General features: G+C 38.0%; 1 protein-coding gene and 1 non-coding gene across 9 annotated transcripts in view; both read right to left on the bottom strand.

Annotated features, from left to right (window-relative positions):
- The window catches only part of BCAP29 (B cell receptor associated protein 29), a 40,353-nt gene that overhangs the window by 7,324 nt on the left and 18,167 nt on the right, over nucleotides 1–14,862 (bottom strand). The gene's annotated exons all lie outside the window — the stretch shown is intronic.
- LOC139083170 (small nucleolar RNA U109) lies at nucleotides 12,305–12,435 on the bottom strand. Its single transcript, XR_011539736.1, has one exon. It is a non-coding gene; the product is annotated as a small nucleolar RNA U109 (small nucleolar RNA).

Genomic DNA, 14,862 nt, shown 5'->3' with positions numbered 1-14,862 from the left:
CTAATTCGTTCCTATTTTTTTTATGATTTATAATTCATTACTATACTTATTTTGATACTTGCATTTCCCCCAGATTTGGCCAGTGGGAACCCCTTCAGCCTGCTTGTCCTTTGACTCTGGCCTCATCATTTTTTTGAGTACTTTACTTTCTGACATAAGAAGTTCCAGGCTCCTCCTAAACATTCACTGGCTCAGCCTGGACGCAGGCATTATAGAACCAAATTTATCAGAAGGGTCTGCTTTCAAAAAAACTGAGGAAGGAAAACATATTTTATCATTCTTACTAAGGAACAGGTGAACATATTTCCTTAAGAACAAAGACAATCACTCTCTTACACAAAGTTGAAAAACATGGGGTGTATAAGTAGCACTTAAAAGCTTTACCTCAAAATCACAGACAAAAATAGCTATATATTAGCCTTTGTCCACCAAGGAGCTACAGTCTAAGTCAGCAGATTAGATAGAAGTCTAAAAATATTTACATATGATAAACACTTAAGTCAACACATTGTGGAGAAGCTAATGAGCAAATATGTAGAAGGGAAGAGCAGTGTGAGATGGATCGGAGAAATTCTGGGAATCCTGAACTAGCTGTACATACAATTCTGTACATGTAGTCTTTAGAAGTTCCGCATTTGTAAATCTTTTAAGGTTGGAGTTTTTGGAAAGAAAATGGGATTTATAAATTTAAAAGTCACTTTTTTGGCACAATGAAATGAAATTACAGGTTCTACTTAGAACAATCTGATTGTCTTTCCTCTTGAGAAGCCATCATACGGGCATTTTTATATATAAGTATGTAAGTCTATATCAACTACAGTGCTTTTTCTGTCAGTAGTTTCTAGACAATGCTGTCAAATTAAACTTTCTGCATTCTCGTATGTCTGTGTTGTCCAATATGACAGGCACTAGCTACATTTGGCTACTGAGCACTTCAAATGTGGCTAGCAGAAACTGAGGAACTGAATTTTAAATTTTATTTAATTAATTTAAATTTCAATTTAAATAGTCATATGCAGCTAGTGACTAGTCATATGAGAACAGCACAGCTCTATAATTTCCTCCATGGTACTTCTATAGATCCATAATTCTAAATTAGGGATTCAAGACTGAACCTGGACAATTTAATGTGATGTCACTTAAAGGAACGCGTTAGGTATGGATGAGAGATCTCTGGTAGTCGTTAGAGTTCACTGGGACCACTGCCACAACATAAAGATTTATCTATTAGTTTTCAGTTTGGGTTCTACAGGCATTTCCTAAAGGCTACTTGAAAATATGAAACATGGTATTATCTTCAGGACCTTACTAAAAATGTTTAAGAGGCTGGATTTCTGGTACATAAAAAGCAAAGAGGATTCCACAACCTAATAACATCTGGCTGGACATTATATAATGTCTCACTACAATGGTGGTTTTAAGAATGTTGGTCAGGAGCTTGTATTGAATAGGAGTTGGTCTAATGTTAAAAATGATTTATACTTAAATTTCTGACATGGACAGATTACTTAGGAAATTCAATAAATCTTAGACATCAACTCATCAGTTCCTTATTAAAAGATACCATTTTTCTCATGAATTGTTAATGGCAAGAATGAGTCAGGTGGTCCTATGATTCTAACAAGAAGCTAGAGAACCACTTCTTCAGCCTACCCAGAAGTCTCCTTTGATCACCACCGGTATGAAGCCATAACAAAATCACTGCAGGCAAATCCTGTTTTTCTGGCACTTACCGAGCCAAGTGAACTGTGCTTCTAATTTTGTTTTGTATTTCAGTGGATATTAATAAACCTAATCATTACTGTCTTATTGAATTCACTCCAATTAGGAGAGACTGTTATTGTCTAAGAGGCTTTTGGACTGCTTCCCAGTCCTTCCTCTATCTCTTACTTTATAAAAATTACAATATTCTGTTTTGGATGCCTTCTACCTCCTTCTGGAAGTGCCTTTGTGACTAAGGGATTATATAAACTTATCTGACATTTGAATATGCTTGCTTTCTTTTGAACCATATTATTTTGGAAACAGCCTCTACAGGGAAGACATTATTAGACAAGGGGGCTTGAGGTGATACATTTAAGTCACTATTTCAATTTTCTCATCTGCAAAAATGAGTTGCTATCACTTGCCAGTGGCTTTATGGAAATGGTGAGATATTTCATGAGAACACTAGCCAGATTCAGTGAGAAACTAGGTTACGTCCCAGTCACTGGGACTTTTTGCAGCACGTGCATCACTTATTAATACAGAGAATTAACCCCAATTAATGTTACAGTGACATGTAGTAAGCCAAAATGTTTCTGTAAAATGACATATAAGCAGGCCAAAAATATGTGTTGTTTTCCAGGTGCCAAACTTACATTTATGGAGGTATCTGCAAAGTAGGAGAGCTGGTGAGACTAAGGCACTGTGTAAATGTATTGTACCACTATGATTTCTCCCCAAGGTAACAGACACTACCAGCTAAGCTCTGCCAGGAAATGGAAGAGAAAATTTTTAGAGGCATTGGCATGACAGCTAAAGTTGGCTGTTGAGCAATAGCTATAAGGATTGCACCAGAGGAAAACATTTTTAATCTGAAAAATTTCTGTACATCTAGTATTGGTTTCTTTCCGGTTTATTTAGTTCTATTTTTGAGAGCTCAAGAGCATGATATTTTGGCGCTATTCGGTATGCAATCCTCACATGGACTATTCCTTTACCAGTGATCACTTACTGGACCATTAATCTACAGTAATGCTTCCAAGATACTTCCGTTCAGTAAGGAACATAACTTGCGGTTTTAATTATAGTTATTTTTGTACATGCCTATATTGTCAGGTACATGCAGGGAAGGTTTGTTTTATTCTTCACTTTAATCATCACCCACTCTCTGTTAAGCTCACGCCCATCTGCTGATAAGGGTTGTTGCTTCTACTTCCTTTGTACATCACCAATCTATCCACTCCAGGCCCTCTCTGTCACCGCTGGCCTCATCTCTAGTTTAGAGTATTACTGAAATGGATTCCTCAGTTTCCTGGCTACTCTAATTCATTGTCCACAGTACTGTCGAAGTGATTGCTTCTCTGCCTAAAAGTCCTCCAACAGTGCCCCCAAAATGTTGACATATAAACATGGCATATGAGGCCCTTTGTGATGGATCCTAGGCCTACTGCTCAAGGCTCATCACTACCTCCATCTCATTTTATGCTCCAGTCACACTGAGCTCCTTACAGGACTTCAAAAGTGTCATGCTCCTTCAGTTACGTGCCTCTCAGTTTGTTAAAACATTCTTGCCCATCTCCCTTAGCCTCTCTGCCTCATTCATTCTCCCCCATTTCATCTGGCTCATTAATACTCATCCTTCAAAATGTCAATGAATTGTCCTTGATTCCTGTTTTTGGCTTCTACTTCATCTCGAGCTTACCTGTATGATAGCACGTATCTTGCTGAAGTGTAACTATGTCCCCACTAGACTGTGGATGGCTCAAGAAACAAAGCTATGTCTTGTCTCTCTGTTCTGAGCACCCAGCACTGTGTCTAGCACGTGGCTGGTGCTTAAAACATGTTCCCTGAAGGAAGGACAGAACAGATAAATGAAAAGTCTAAGTTTTAAGCATCTGAAAAATTCACTTGTGAGGAACAAGTTCATTTCCTGAAAATATGATAAATGTCAGGCAAACAATGAGGTGTCACTTTTAGTCACCTGATGGGAATCTTGGTTGCAACAAAAACCAATAATATCTTTAATCAAAAGGCAAAATATTCAGGAGACCTGGAGAGTCACTAAGCAAACAGACCATTCTTGACATATTTTGATAAAAATATAATCATGTTACAAATATCTCATGCTAACTCAGAATTAAAAACAAAAAACAAACAATAAGTATCATAGAATCCACTTCAGTTAAAAAAAAAGTAAAACACTGATTCTAGGAATGGGGCAGGACATATGCAAGATAAGACTGGAACACTGTGTAGTATCAGAAAATAAAGTACTCAAAAAAGAAGATAAAAGAAAAAGAATCCACAATGATGGGGATAGGTCAAAGGAACACAGGAGCCAACTGAAAGAGCTCCTGATGGCCAAAGCTGGGACAACTTAAAAATCAGGATGTACATTTTAGACCTATTGCCGGTTCGATCCCGGGTGCAGACCTCTGCACCAATTGTCAAGCCATGCTGTGGCAGGAGTCCTGCATATAAAGTAGAGGAAGATGCGCACAGATGCTAGCTCAGGGCCAGTCTTCCTCAGCAAAAAGAGGAGGATTGGCAGCAGATGTTAGCTCAGGGCTAATCTTCCTCAAAAAAACCCACAAAAACTATTTCTGTAAATGGCCAAATAGTAAATATTTTTAGCCTTCTGTGCCATGCAGACTCTGTCCAGTCTACTTAACTCTGTAGCCATAGGAAATATGTAAAAGAATAAGGGCGGCTTTGTTCCAACAACATTTAACTTCTACAAGCAAGGCAGCAGGCTGGATTTGGCCCATGGGCCACAGTTTGCTGATCTCTGTCCTAAAACAACCCTTGTAAGTTTTATCAGTTTCTCTTAGATTACAAAGTTATTCAAAAGAATTATAAAATAAAGTGTAAGAACACGAGAGGAGGATCCAAATTACACTGGAAACTTTAAGAAACCTCCTAAAAAGTTTCCCATTTTATCTCTATCAATTTCCCTCACAGAAAGAACAAAGGCTATATAGATAGAGGATGTTGTGATGAGATTTAGTTTTAGGAAGAAAAGGTTTTTCATCCTTTAACTCTCCAGCTCACTTTCCCAGCTGACTGCTCTCCATCCATTTCAAAAGTGACTGTGTCAGGAATCGAGAGTGGACAGTTTGGACGAGAACTGATACGTTCAATACTGGATAAGCTAATTTGAGACTCCAGTTGCATTTTAGCATGGAAACGTCTCCAACAGGCAACCTCTAAAGTAAAAACTCAGCTTCTAAAGCAAAAACTAAGTCATCTCATTGGTGTCTATTACTTTTAAACACTGGGCAATTAAAATACCCTGGGCCTAATCAATATATTTCCAAAACACCCACAGAAAAGAACAGTGCTATTATTATACTTTGGTTTTATAAACAACCCCAGATTTAATTAGCAAATGAACAACTCAAACATGTAACGCTGTATGTTTTACCATAGCTCAGGCTTTGAGAGGTTTTTTATTTTATCTTTTTCAATTTAGAAGCTTGTAAAAGATTTTACTTAAAAGTTTTTTCTTTTTTGAGGAAGATTAGCCCTGAGTCAACACCTGCTGTCAATCCTCCTCTTCTTGCTGAGGAAGACTGGCCCTGAGCTAACATGCATGCCCATCTTCCTCTACTTTATATGTGGGACACCCGTCACAGCATGGCTTGACAAGCGGCGCGTTGGTCCACATCCGGATCCAAACCAGTGAACCCTGGGCTGCTGAAGCGTAACATGTGAACTTAACTGCTGCGCCATTGGGCTGGCCCCAGATTTTACTTTAAATTTGGCTACCTTTTTATTATAATATATAAAAAAGGCATTTTTTTTTTTTTTTAAAGATTGGCACCTGAGCTAACAACTGTTGCCAATCTTTTTTTGTTTTTTCTCCTTTATCTCCCCAAATTCCCCCCAGTACAGAGTTGCATATGTTAGTTGCAGGTCCTTCTAGTTGTGACATGTGGGACACCACCTTAACGTGGCCTGAGGAACGGTGCCATGTCTGAGCCCAGGATCCGAACTGTCGAAACCCTGGGCCGCTACAGCGGAGGGCGCAAACTTAACCACTCAGCCATGGGGCCGGCCCCAAAAAAGGCAATATTATATGAATTCGGAAAGTAAGATATAGTGGTCCCCCCTTATCCGAGGGGGATATGTTTTAAGACCCCCAGTGGATACCTGAAACTGCAGATAGTACCGAACCCTCTATATACTATATTTTTTTCTGTACCTTCATACCTATGATAAAGTTTAATTTATAGATTAGGCACAGTAAGAGATTAACAATAACTAATAATAAGATAGAACAATTAGGGGCTGGCCCTGTGGCCGAGTGGTTAAGTTCGCGCGTTCCGCTGCAGGCGGCCCAGTGTTTTGTTGGTCCCAACCCTGGGCGCGGACATGGCACTGCTCATCAAACCACGCAGAGGCAGCGTCCCACATGCCACAACTAGAAGGACCCACAACAAAGAATATACAACTATGTACTGGGGGGCTTTGGGGAGAAAAAGGAAAAAAATAAAATCTTAAAAAAAAAAGATAGAACAATTATAACAATATACTGTAATAAAAGCTGGCATAGATCTGAGCAACTTCAGCGTATGATTTTTTTTCTTTCCTTACTAAGTCTAGGACTTTCACCTTTTCACTTAAAGGAAGCACTTTACAGCTTCTCTTTGGCATGTCCGAATCGCCAGCCTCACTACTCTTGTGCTCTGGGGCCATTATTACGTAAAATAAGGGTTACATGAACACTAACACTGTGATACCACGACAGTGATCTGATAACCAGGAAGGCTACTAAGTGACTAATGGGGTGGGGGTCGGACAAAGGAATGACTCAACTCCTGGGTGAGATGCAGCGGGATCGAAGGAGCCTTCATCACACTACACAGAATGGTCTGCAATTTAAAATGTATGAATTGCTTATTTCTGGAATTCTCCGTTTAATATTTTCGGACTGTGGCTGACCGCGGGCTAACTGAACTGCGAAAAGTGAAACTGAGGATGAGGAACTACTGTAGTGTTAGAGAAATTACCCCACATTTGAGGAAAATGTTTTAAATTAGTTTTGACTTTTTTTAGGTTGAAAGTTAAAGTTCCAACTTTTCTTTTTTGCTTTAGTCATTTCCTAGTTAACTTACAAAGTTTTCTGGTAGAAATCATCATCATCGTAATAATGCCTAGCAATTTATTAAGGTTTTTTTTTGTGTGTGTGTGAGTATTGGCCCTGAGCTAACATCTGTTGCCAATCCTCCTCTTTTTACTTGAGGAAAACTGTCGCTGAGTTAAGATGCATGCCAATCTTCCTTTATTTTAAATGTGGGATGCTGCCACAGCATGGCTTGGTGAGTGATGTGTAGGTCCGTGCCTGGGATCTGAACCTGTGAACCCCAGGTCACTGAGGCAGAGCACACGAACTTAACCACTACACCACATGACCACGCCCTTATTAAGTTTTCACATAGACCAAGCACTGGGCCACGTGCTTTATGCAGGCAACAACTCCATGAAGAACCACAGCTTAGTGTAAGTAACTTCCCCAAGGTCACACAGAGGCTAATAAGTAAAAGCCAGTCTCAAACCAAATCTGAGTAACTTTACACTCCATATTCCCAAAGACCAGTTAGATGCTTTCAGCATCCTGAAACAAACTGTGCAAGAAAATTCTTAAAAAAAGAGATTTAAACATTTGAGAGTTATTTTATGGTCTCTTTCTAATCTAATCTTGGTCCACAAACTATTTGGCAAAAGACTCTTTCCGGCTCTACATTTTCTTGCTAAAAATCTGCTGCTGCCTTTGTACTTACTTTAGAATAAATTTTGGACTTCTAAGCATGGGACTCACAGCCCCTCAATCCCGTCTCAGCTTTCTTGCTGGCCTCATCACTCCCACTCTACCCCGCCCTGTATCATAAGCTTAGGCACAATGGCCTTCCATCCTCGGTTTCTGTGCGTTCCTGAAGCTGAAGGAAGACACTTACTGCCCATTTCCGCTTCTGAAATTCCTCTCATCCCCGAGACTCAGCTCAAATGATAGCTCCTCTATGAATTTTTCCCCAACTCTGCCACTAAGAATCAATCACTCTCCTTGTGCTACCATAACTCTTCGTATTATACCTTTATTTTGGCTTTTCTCAACTCTCGCCTTACCTTTTGGCTTTCAGTGAATTTGTCTACCTTTCTCACCAGACATCCTTGAAGACTGGTATGACAATGTATTCGTCTTGGTATCCCTCACAGCATGCAGCACAATACTTTGTACACGGCAGGCACAACTAAAAGTTCATAAATGGAACTGAGCAAAGACTCCAGGTTGCTAAGATCCCTTTAAGATGCAACCCTACAGGAACATGCGGCCATCTGCAGGATCCAAAATCCCAGGAACTGATCCCATAAAAACTGTTGAGGAGTACTTGGTTTCTGAAAGCTGTAGGGACATTCTACGAAGCAGAAAAATACGCTACTGATCCAGTGTAGAGGTGAAAGGGGTGAACGTTTTCCAGAAAAGTGACGTTGTATGAAGACATACTGAAATGAAATACAAACTTTCAGAAGTGTTGAGTAAATAAAGTTTACCTCTGACAGTAACCTCTTGCCAACAATTAAGAAGGTAAAATAAGATGGGGAGGGAGGAAGTGAAGGAATATACTGCCAGGTTTCTTCTGGAGAAGAGATCAAGTTGTGGAAATCAGTGAGGTCGTCCAGAGAGAGAGGTGGGGGCACGCTGGGCAAGAGCATTTGCTTCCCAAGTTTCAGTCTCCTCCTAAATCCTAACTTCCTCCAACTCACATTAGCCATATACTCTCATACACTCTGTTCCTTTTTGCAATTTTGAGACATCTTTCAAAGAGTAACATTTTAGAACAAAATTTTATAATTACACATAGCATTTTGTACTATAAATACTTTCTAGATCATCAGTAGGTTCAACATTATTAATACACATTGAAAAGTAGACGCATCATCTGGAATCCAAGGAATCTTCACTAATTAAATGACTGAGAATTAAAGGACCAGAGACGAACAGTTACCACGTAAAACCTCTGATGATTGCTCTCAGCCTAATTCTCAAATGTTGGTATGTGCCAGAGCTCTACGTCCAGGCTTCTTCTGTCTTACCCAATACACTCTTCCTTGACATTTCCGTCAGCTCCTTGATTTAACTATCAGATCCATACCTATGATGGTTTAGACTCTGTCTTGAGACTAACTTTCTTCCAAGCCTCAAACTCGTATTTCCAACTATTCTTTGGGCATTTTCACTAGGATATCTTGATGCCCCTCAAACTCAGCATATTTAGAACAAAATTTATTATTTCTGCTTCCTCTTTCCCTAAATTAAAGAAAGCACCCGACTCCTCCTTTGGTCCCAATCTTAGTAAAAAGTGCTACCTACCTAGTCAACCAAATTAGAAACCTGGAGTCACCTTAAACATCTACTCTCCCTCATTCCCCCAATCTTACTGATTCTGCCTGCATCCTAAAATCTCTCTCAAGATGAAATTTCATAACCCTGGGGACAGACAGAATATTCCACAAGTTTTCAGAAGGCAAAACAAAACAGGGTCACATACAAAAAGGATCAGGGACTGGAATGACTCTGGCCAGGTCAAAAGAAACAAGAGAAGCCAGAAGATAATGGAATATTGCATTCAAATTTCTGAGGTTAAACATTTTTCAACCAATGCTGAGGCTAAAATTACGATAATGATTTTCAGAAATAATCATTTTCAGAAAATAATGATTTTCAGAAATTCACGGCTTCAAATTATTTACTTTTCATGTACTCTTTCTCAAGAAGCTGTTGGATGATATGCTCCATCAAAAGGAGAGAGTAAGCAAAAAGTGGAAAACATGGAATCCAGGAAAGAGGGTATCAACACAGGAAAGAGGCAAATGCGTCCCCATAATGATGATGAATAAAGACATATAGTCACAATAATGTGATATAATAAATATTATGATACACTTATATTGGAAGGATGGGGTGTGGGAAGTGTGTATGAAGAGTTGGGTGAGATACACGCACAGCTGCCAGTCCTAAGTCCTTCTCTTCCATATGAGAAAGTCAAAGATAATATCCCACACACTGAAAGATCAAGAAATAGCTATCTAAACATTGTATTTACAAACTGGAGGGGAATATCAGAAGACATAGCTAAATTAGTTAAATGTAGCTGCTTCTGAGAATAGGCCTCAGGGCACTGCTGTTTTTCATTACAAGCCTTGTAGTACTATTTGACTTTTAAAATCATGCATATTTAAAACTTTGACCAAAATAAAAAAGAAACAAAAAATTAGGTACTCTTTAAGCATTATAGTGACTTCCTTGTGTTAAAATCCCATAAGCAAATGCTCTCAGAGCTGGAAAGAGCTCTAGAGATCTAGTCTCATTTTTTATTTTCCTGATATAATATTTACAACGAAAAGAACATGCTGATTTCCCTCCCCAAATCATTTCTCCTCCCCTGCAAAGTTTTAGAGTTTTAGAGTTGTTCAGCTTAGCTCCTGTACCTGACTTGGCAGTAAACACAAACCTGACACAAGCTGAAAAACTCGCTATAAAAGTACTTACTAGGCAGGCCTTTGGTGATCACTGTATCTAGGTAGGAAATAAGACAGCAGTGAAGAACACCAAAGCATCTAATTAATCATCCCCTTAATCACTTAAGAGCTCCATCAACTGACCTCTCAACTTTACAGCATTATCTCTGATTGCACCCTAGGGTGTCACATCCTCATCAACTTCTGATAGAGCAGTCTGCTATATGCCTTGTTCTTCCCACACCAGTAACGTCATTTCACTCATTTTCTGCCACTCTGTATGTCCATCACCATATTTAGAGAACTGTGCTTGATTACATGTTTATCATCTGGTGTATTCCTTTATTCAGTTTCCATTTTGCACCCTGCACTCCCTGTTTGTTGGTAGACTAACTCAGGTCTCAGAAGAGGAGGAAATGAATTGCAGTCACTCTACACATATATGTTGGATCCACCCATCTGGACTAGAAGCTCTTCGGGAAAGAGGCTGTTTTCTCTTGCTTTAATGCCCCTCTGTAGAGATTATAAAAGCTTTCCTCAGGGTAGCATCAGTCATGCTTGCTGGTATTGTCAATGATATTATAAGGTGTTCTTGAATTTCTGTCTTAAGTTACTATCTTCCCTATAGCTATTCCTCGTGGTCACTGGATGACACAGTTTATTTTACACATACAGGTCATGGGAAGAGATAAGAAGCTCACAGGAAAGGAAACATCACAACTAACTGGGAACAAAAGAGGGAACCAAACAGGATAAAACACCACCATTACAGATTAGGACCAGGAAAGCAGCCCCACAGCAAGGAAGCCCCTTTTTCTGGTTTGACAATAACAATCAACAATAGCCTGTGAAGATTACATAAACTAATAAATGGCAATACATTCTTTATTTAGAAAAAAGACCTAAGACCTAAAACCTTACTAAAAGGATGGGTCACATATTTTATTTGCTTTAAATAATTAAAATACTATTAATTACATAAAGTCTATTGCCACATCCATCAAATAAACTATACTATTCTTTTTTAATATGGACTTTCCTTCAGTTAAGGAAAGAAGAGAAGGAGCTGTCAAAGAAGTGGAAACTTCCAGATATGTAAACAGAGGAGGGAAAAACATGTTTTTTCTTTTTCAAATCATAAAAACTCACTAAGAAGAAATAAAGCAAAAAATACAATATGACCAGAACTACTAAATTTTTAAAAGCATTAACAATTTTAAAATAAGATGTTGGCTTTGCTATAACTGCAAGTTAAAGATAGTTGAGTTCATGCCCACAAGAACTTACAGCTGTAAAACATGCTTAGGTTGGACTTTGAGAACTGATTTTTAGACAGAGAGATGGCTCAAATAGTTCCTCTGTAAGGAACTGGAAACCCCACGGTTTTAAATTTGTACAAAAAGTGTATATTTTATTCTTATTTAAAACTCAAGAGGCAGGAGTTTAGGGTTACTGGTATATAAAATAGTAATTCCCATGTTATTTTTTCTCCTGTTTTGACCTTCAATTTCTCTTGAAAAGCACTTCAAACATTTTCACTCCCTGGTCCCTATGTTAGTTGACTTGTTTATTACTGGCATCAGAGGATGATGACATTTTTTTTTTACTCTAACATCTTCAAGGGCAGTGAAGTTGGTCTGTAAAAGGAAATGTTAGTTCTTTTCAAGGTAAGTCACAGTGATACGGCAGCATTTACCCAAGAAGAGAGTTGAATTATCAACTAGAAGGTTAAATAGTTCTAGAAGGTTCTATTTCCAGGTCCAAATCTACGGTCTCTGTTATATGGAGCCAATAACAGAGGCACACAGAATGGGTCTTTACACTCAGTTTCTGTTCTGTATGTACACACTTTGTTTAGGTAACATGTAAAATTTGCTTTATCCTTGATAGGTATGCTTGTTAAGGACAGTTTTAATTATGCTCCATGTTAAATGATCTGGCAATGAATAAATTATTTGAAAAGTTCTTTAAAAAACTGTTGATGAAAGAGAGAAAAAGGAAGGAAGGAAGAAAGAATAAAGGGAGGGTCAAGGAATTTGCCTCAATCACTTTCTTGTCGTTTCTTCTTTTTCCTTTCCCTTTATGCAAGAGAAATATACTACTACTCAACCTTTACTACAAGATTGGGAGCCCTGAAAACTCTTTTAATGTGGCATGTTATGGAATATCCCTGCTCCTACATGAATGAAGAGGAGACATTTCTACATGCAACTCAATCACTTTTAAAATCATATCTACTTTTACCACTGTCTGGATGCATGCAATGACTGAATGGTACATATTTCTTGTTGCTATAAGAATAAACATTGAGAAGGTATTTATTTCTAAGAATAAATACAAGTAGCTATCCTGGAAGAGTCCTTGGAAGCCAATCTCCTTGGACATCAGAAGGTTTTCTACTACATACAAGGTCTATTTTTATTATGAGAGCTTGTGAGCTTTGTAAATTCTTCAGAGCTTAAGTTCTCATTTTTCACGGCAGTGCCCTTTCCCAATTATTCCACACACTGGGATATCAGAGTTAGTATTGTTAAACAGGTCATTCAAATGACAGATCAGGTCCTCACAGCTGACTAAGCTAGTGCTGGGTGTACATTAGGTGCTCTGGGACATGCACAATCCTTTGGATCACCAGGGTCACCTTACTGCACTGAAGCACAGGAAATTTACTAACTCTGGTAAAATCCAAGCTGGTAGTTAAAAATGGATGGAGAGCCTGGCACTCCGGATAGAATGTTCTTAAAACCTGCCTTCAGAATGTCACTTTTCCAATTTGGGGCTAACTAGCTTAAATAAACATTTGTATTTATGCTCTATTTCCACTAATATACTTTGGAGAAAATGTTTCAGTTAGATTAAAGAAACACCCAGGGTAAGATAATTCACATGGAAAAGACTCTATTTCACCTCTATTAAAAAATAAACCACATTGTTTTTCTAATCAATTTTCAAATACAAAAGAACTTTCTGAAACAATTATTAAGCACTGTCAGCCTTAACACTGTCCATTTTTAGAAATCACTGGATATTTTTGAATGGTACTATGTACAAAGGATTGTCCTGCTGAATTCATCCAAATCTTGTACTATTAACTTATGGAATTTCTTAGTTCTTGCCTTAATGAATTTGACTGAGATAGGGCAAGAGAAATAGCCAAGGATATACCTCCTTTAGAAATGGAATGTCAATCTTCTCAAGGTCATTAATAATGTTATCTAAAACAGTAACTTTGGGTAAATAAAATGTGTTCATAAAATACTACACGCCTTGCAGGAACCGAACAGAACCAACTCAAACAGGTAAAATCTGCTTTTAGGGCAACACAGACTCACTTTGAAAGCAGCTCTGCAGTCTACACTTCAAACACAGAAGCTAGCATCTCTTGTTATCAGATTATAAACACAATGCCCATATTATCAGAGTTCATGTTCTCCAAATATCTGAATTGTCTGTTGAAGAAAGATTGTTTCTTTATTATTACTCTAAAATAATATTGAGTTAGAGTTACATTTCAGATGTTTCTGAAGTTAAAGCTCAAAACATCGTTGAGTTGGAATTTTTGAAAGGCAAACAAAGAAGAAACTAAGCCGCTCAGGGTAAAGAGAGATGGGGCGTACCATACAACCTATTCTTGTTTTTCTGTTATTTTTGTACCACCCTGCTTTCAAGATAAGAAAATGGATCCTTGGCAGATAGGAAAAAACAAAGCAAGATTTTTGAAACAACTTTTTTTGCTAATTAAAGGTATTTTGAAAATAGTCCCTTGCATTCTTCAGAAGGATTAGCAGCAATATTTTGTTTTGGGTAAAAAAAGAACAGTTTCTCTCCTAAAATGTCTAATGTAGAGGGTAGGTGGTTACTAAATTTATTTTCATACAAATGTTATAACTTGATCACGTTCCAAGTCTTCTGGAATTGCTGAAGAGCCAACAGTACCAACTATGACAAGATTTTGAATTTTGGGCTATATGATATCAACCACATAAAATACCATCTTATCTACAGCAGTAACATGTTTTAACTTACTGCCTCTAGATGATTTTCTTTTTTTCACTTTAAATAAGAAGCAGAAAAGTGACTAAAAAACTTTATATCACATGAAATATCCTATGGATTTTTGCCTTTTTATTTTTACAGAATTAGCTTTCATCTTCAGGCTTTCCATCTCAAATTCAAATACGTCTTGATGAAGTAAACTCTATCCAAACAATGTAAATAGATAATCAATACTAGCAAATTACAGCACAGAGAACTTCAGTATACCAAGGTCTATTTAAAAAAACCTAAACTTACAAATGGCATAAAGTAGGTCCTTGATTCAGTCATGGAACATTCTCCTATTTACCTCTAACATAGAGTAGTGGAAGAGATTTGAAACTGGAGTTGTAAGCACTGCTCATTTTCTTAAGTCTGACTGGCTGAGAGGTTCTCCAGGGCTTGGACTCAGTTTCCTGGGATGACACTGGACTTGGAGTATCTACTCTTCTGTGCTACGTGGCTACAGGCAATAATAATTTGTTCTTTGCTTAAGAAGAAAATACTATCAGAACTATTTTTCAAAAAACAAAAAATGTAGAAGAAATAGCTGCCTTCAGGGAAACAGAGTTAGGATGCCCTACCACAGTCCTCATTATAGTG

This window comes from Equus przewalskii, chromosome 4 (assembly GCF_037783145.1).
Source record: "Equus przewalskii isolate Varuska chromosome 4, EquPr2, whole genome shotgun sequence".
Classification (NCBI taxonomy): Eukaryota; Metazoa; Chordata; class Mammalia; order Perissodactyla; family Equidae; genus Equus; species Equus przewalskii.
The sequence above is the reverse complement of the archived record's forward strand: the minus strand, read 5'-3'. Positions and strand labels throughout refer to the sequence as shown.